Genomic DNA, 6,099 nt, shown 5'->3' on the forward strand with positions numbered 1-6,099 from the left:
GTGTCAAGACTAAGAATTATTGCTAAACTAAGTCGTAATGGGCCAAAAGAATTCAAATGAATATGTAGGATTGTTTACCAACATACATAACCACGATGCTAACCGAATGCGGCCGAGTGGGTCCGATGATCTCGTGGTTTACCAATTCACTTGTGATGAATGGAAACAAGAGGTGTTGAGGAGGTACGGGGTGGTGAAGACGTTTGACGAGGGCTACTTGTGGGAGGTGTTAAGAAATTGCTCGAAATGGATTTAACTATGTGTGGAGGATGTGGCCGATGAGGCAAAACGTACAAAAATTAGTGCGTCCGGCACATACGTCTCTTCGACCTAAACTTGTCTGAAGGTCATTTGAAAGATAATGGTTGTAGCCACCCTCCGGGTAGGGATCGTGGGAAAAAACGGTTGTTGATGACGACTATAAAAAAGAAATTAAGGAATTGTCAAGTGGCTTTTCTAGCCAATGACTTTAGCCACCTACCGCAATCCGGCCAAACGCTAATGGAGGAAGAAAAAATCGTATTCGGAATGAATTGACGACAAAAAAATAAAAATATATTTATATGTATGTTTTATTTTCCTTTTTATTTTCCTTTTTATTTATGTTTTAATGAAGTATTTTAATTTATAATTGTGTGCATAACAAAAAAAATCAATCAAGCCCCGGATAACCTGGACCACTACATCATCAGGGGCTTGATCCAGGGTCATGTCATCGCCTACGTGTCGGGTTTTGATTGGATCATTTGGGGCTTAATCAAGCCTCGTTACCCTTAGCCTAATATGTATTTTGTTGTTTGTAGTTTTGTTCAGTTTGGTTTAACATATTCGATAGATTGCTTGTTTAAACAGATTGTTTGCTAATAGTTCAGAGGGGCAATATAGTCATTATATACAGTCATTCAAAGGTCCAAACAAACAACACTTAATGATTCAAATTCTCTTAACCATTCAAATCTCTTTCTAGTTCAACACTTAATGGTTCAACAATTGCCAAACAGTCCTCTAGTTTGGTTAAACTTCTTCTGCTTTCTTTTCTCTTGGAATCTTCTCGATTTGGAAGGAAAGAATGGGTCAATTTTCCTTTCTTTAGTTTCCTTTCTTAAAACAACTCTGGAGTACCCTCCTTTTTTTAATTCCACCCACTTTCTTTTCTTTTCCTTTTTATCGTAGACTCAGGAACAGAGTGTAAAGGTGTATAAAAAAAAGAAACAAACATAACCCAAAAATCGAAAACCGGTTAAGCCGGTTTTGACCACAAGAATATTTGTAACCGTTATATAAATGACTTTATGTACCGTTTTGGAGTAGAGATGCACAACTTAACCGGTCAATACCCGATTCTCTAACCGGTTTATACCCGGAAAAAAGCGCACCAAAACCGGTTAATTGAAACTGATTTTGGGTTTTTTAATTATAATTTTTTAAAAACCAGTTTTTTTCTGAGTATTTACCGGTAACTGGCTTTTTTTATACTCGAAATTGGTTATACCAGTTAGAGTTTTTGTTCTCGAAAACAAGGTATTACCCGACCTAATTAACCGGTCTAACCAGTTATTTGATTATTGACTATTAATTAGTTATTAAATTAACCTGTTTTCGAATAATCGGGTCGTGCATGTCTAGTTTGGAGTAAAAACCCGGTTTTGCCCCTATTTATTTGATTTCAAAATAGCCATGGTCCGGCCCAACAGTAAATGGGCTTTTATGTTAACCGTAAATTAGGGTTTGATGATTTCATGTATCGCTATATAACCAATTCACAACATCTTTCATTTTCATCCTCATCTTATTCTCAGGTCAGATCTATCTGTTTTTTTCTTCTTTCAATTCTTCTATATCAAGGCTATGATGATTTAACATATATACCATCAAACTCTGAAAGCTTCACGCTTACTTTGATGATTTCAAACACTAAACTGAGCCTTCATTTGTTTTTTTGTAAGGCAACAAATTAGAGTCTCTGATGTGCTTTTTAGTAGCATATTTAGCGCTGTACGTTGCCCATAACAACCTGCAACTGAGATTCTGGCATTTGTCTGTTTAATCGGACTTTTGCATTCAGATGTTTCTACATTTCCAAAATTGTCAGTTGTTTTAGAAATAACTTTTTTAAATCAGTTTACGCGTATTGAATTATTTACGGCAACATTTTAGAGTCGCTAAAGCGTTTATTTGTAGCGTTTTATGTGCTGGTCGTTGCCTATATACTGTAGTGGACTGGTTTTTGGATTAATCTGATTTAGTATTTATTTCTTACCATACACTTCAACATTTATGTAATCCTTGTAAAAATTCCGTCAGAGTTTCGATTAATTTTAGTTTTATTTGTTAAAACTAAAAAATTTGTGATGTATGTATTTTTATGATGTATATAGAGGTGTTAATGTACAGTAATCGTTTAATGTATGGAATATGTTCACGGATAAAAACACTAAAATGTTCAAGGCGGATTCAGTAAGTCCCAACCTTTAAACCTAAAACTTTTTGGCTTATTTTTTCTGATACATTCAAGGTTAAAACCCATTACTTCTAACCAAAAAATTGATTGATTAAAGCTTTTAATTAATTTTTATTTGGATCAATTTCTTGGTTAATTGATCAATTAGATTCAACAATTTTTATTTCAATTACTCAATTTGAGAACTGACATGTGAGAAATAATTGATGGATGTGATGAAAGAGGATGGTGGCCATGACGCTGGACGGAAACGGTGATGGTGAAGGTGGATGGAATTGATGGGAGAAGATGTGACTGAAGACCGGCTTTTAATTGTGATTATTGGGTTAGTGTGGTTATTGAAGATTGACGTTGAGTTTCTTGTATCTAGTGAATGATAAAGGGTTAATGTACTGGATAGATCAACTAAGTGATAGCTCAAGGCAAAATAAAACAATGTTATAGATGCTTTTGTGTATTAGTGAATTTTTATAAATCCATTTGCATTTACTAAAATTTTTGTTGTGATTTTTTATTTATTTATTAATGAAATGAACTCTAGATGAATTAAATTCTTTAGAAACAACTAATTCATCTTTGATGTTTTGTTCGAGCAACTAATTTAAATAGTTTTGGTTGTGTCACTTTTGCTATCAACAAAAACCGAAACAACTGATTATAATCGAAAAAATAGATTTTAAGTGATTTAAGAGTTTAGTTGGTGTAAAAGAAACTTTTGAAGTGATTTAAGAGCCTCCTTTATTCTTTTTATCGAGCATAGGAATGAAAAAGCCCGAATGGTATAATCGAAACTAATGTGTTGGCTAACAAGGTATTGACAGGTCCAATGAGATTTTCAATAATGGGTTTTCATAGCTAAAAGTTTATTAAATTTAGAATAAGTAGAATTGTTCAAATTTGGGATGAATATTTCATATTTCATGTTGGTCTCTAAGTTAAGTTTAAGTGGGTGTATGGGATTCCTTATTTTACTTCGTTATAACTTCTCATTAAGTTAATAAGTTACAACAATGTAACTTATAAAACTTTTCCTCTCACATCAAAAGCAATCCCAAACACCCTATTACTTTTTAAAAAGTTAATAAGTTATAAGTTGATAAAAGTAAGCAATCTCAAACACACTATACAAAGTTATATAAGTATGGGAATCAAACCCACACTTATACAAAGTTATAGATGCCACTCTCTCCCATTTTATTATTATTATTTTATGGAATTTTTATTATGTAATGAACTTTGCCCGAATCATCGAACCGCCCCAAATTTTTTTTATCCGACTCCATAAAATTGAAGCATCTAAAATTAGTGCACCACCCGAAAATATTCATAGATCCGTCATTGCGGGTTTGAACTTTCACCTTAGAATTTTGCTATTGCATATCCGAGAATGTAATTTTTTGTTATTTCATTGATAGGTTTTCGTGTGTAATCAATCTTATGTACAATTGACTTGGTTTCATATTGGTTTAAAGATGACAATATGCATGTGTTTCTGGGCTGGTTGATCTACTTTTAGAGTCTTCATCATCAATTTGTAGAAATTTGAATCATATGATAAGCTTTTCTTTATACGTGTCAAACTCGGTACTTTCACCGTTTCCGGTTAGTGTTTCTTCTTTGGCGCCATCCGTGCATAAAGCTAGAACTTTATTTTTCTCCAGTTTTTTCAAACTTCTACAAAGATGGTTAGAGAAATTCCGGTAACCACAACCCCAACTACTAGGGGGAATACCGGCAACACAGTTTTTACGAACACTACCCCGGCTACCGAAGCCGGGGCAAGTGAAGTAAATTTTACGAACACTACCCCACTTACCAAAGCTGGGGCAAGTGCAGTAAATGATCGCCTACTGGGATCCACCGATACCCAGTTTGAGAAACGAAGACTCCCCCGCCAGACTCTCGATGAAGTTAAGGCATGGGCGGAGGCACGACAAAAGGAACTCCAGGCTGAGTTGGACGAACGCTTGCGTTCCGTGCAACAGGCCGACGAATTCGAGTACTGGGAGGATGACTCGGAGGAATCCGACTCCGACGCGAACCCTCGCCATAGGGCAAAAGGGAAGCGTAAGGAAACGGAATCCCAACCGAAAAGGCATTTTGGACAAGCCTTCAAACCAAAAAGCACAGGTGGAAGTCCACGAGACTTCTCCAAAACGTTCAGACCAAACGTTGCAAATGCAGGAATGTCCAAGTTTGCAAGGGACATTGCGGAAGCAATCGCCCCAAAGAGTGCCAAACAAATGCCTAACATAGGCACATATGACGGTTTATCTGATCCAGACGATCATTTGAACAGGTTCATAGCGGGGGCAACCGTCAGCAATTGGACGGAACCCACGTGGTGCTACATGTTCCAAATGACGCTTGTTGGGGCTGCTAGAGCTTGGTTTGATCGTCTACCGGTCAACCACATCTACGACTGGGCAGACTTCCAACAGAAGTTTAGCCAACACTTCAGCCAGCAACGGAAGTATACCGAGGAGCAATGGACAATCCTCAAATGCATACGAGAGGAAGATGAATCTCTGCCAAACTTCATCACTCGCTTCAACTCAAAGAAGCTAAGTTTGGGCAATATCAGCGAAGATCTTGTTCGCGCTGCCTTCATCCAGGGCGCACATGACCCAGAGCTCATCCGCACCCTAACGGGTAAAGATGGCATGCCATCCACATGGGATGGCATCATGACAGCAGCAAAACGCTATGCGGAAACAGAGAAGCAACTGGGTAGAGATCTCCCACAGAGCACAAACCTCTACACTCAGAAGACGAGAGAAGACAACGTCCTCACCGCCAGACTAAATAAAAAACGGAAGCTAGGCATTTGGCAGTCAAGGGTAAACTTTGACACCTCATCCGGCTTGCAACATCGAGTGGGCGGAAGGGATAATGTACAGTCGCACCGGAACTCCAGATGGACGCCACTCACCAAAAGCGTCACTGAGATATTCGCCACTGAAGAGCTCCCATGGCCAAAGCCTCCAATAATCCGACATCGTCACGATGCTGATCGGAGCAAATACTGTGACTTCCACAAGACAAAAGGCCACAACACTGAAAAATGCATAGACGTAAAGGACATGGTCGAAGCATTTGTCAGAGATGGGACGCTCGCGCACCTCGTGGCACAATAAAGGCTGAGCAGGCGGGTGCGTATAGAACCTCAGCTGGGGAAAACACGAATCAATTCCAGCTTCAAAATCGAGACTACATGCTGCGTAAAGAACGAGATCCCGAACCAGGTGCGTATCGGCTCGATGGCACTCCCATCCCAACATGGAAGGGAGCTCATTTACACAGTCTGCATGTAAATCAATTCCAATTTGTAAAGAAAAGGCCAAGAGCCACTTCTAATGGAAATGATTCTCTTTAAGAACATCGAAGCTGATGATTTTACATTTATACTTTTCTGAACACTAATATGCCGGTTTTCACCGCATAATTACGTGAAGTCATTGCATGGGAAGGCGGTCCTACCCGCACGAACCCAATAACGTGACAAACCTTCACGCAGGTCAGTTTGGGAAAAAGTTCAGCACCCAAAAATGAAAGTGCCGGTCTATCCGCATGAATCATTAAAGGAAACTGAATAATAACCTATCAACAACCGCGCGTCGAACGGTTAAACTATGCAA

The 6,099-nt window shown here is 38.3% G+C and overlaps 1 non-coding gene across 1 annotated transcript; it reads left to right on the forward strand.

The window, feature by feature from the left end:
- Positions 1-1,843: 1,843 nt before the first annotated feature.
- On the forward strand, positions 1,844-1,927 carry LOC143559899 (small nucleolar RNA snoR116). The gene has a single exon (XR_013140017.1). It is a non-coding gene; the product is annotated as a small nucleolar RNA snoR116 (small nucleolar RNA).
- The last annotated feature ends 4,172 nt before the right edge of the window (positions 1,928-6,099 follow it).

The sequence above is a fragment of the Bidens hawaiensis genome, unplaced genomic scaffold (genome assembly GCF_021521415.1).
Source record: "Bidens hawaiensis isolate Kalapana, Puna unplaced genomic scaffold, B.hawaiensis_p1.1 tig00020106_1, whole genome shotgun sequence".
In the NCBI taxonomy this organism is placed as follows: domain Eukaryota; kingdom Viridiplantae; phylum Streptophyta; class Magnoliopsida; order Asterales; family Asteraceae; genus Bidens; species Bidens hawaiensis.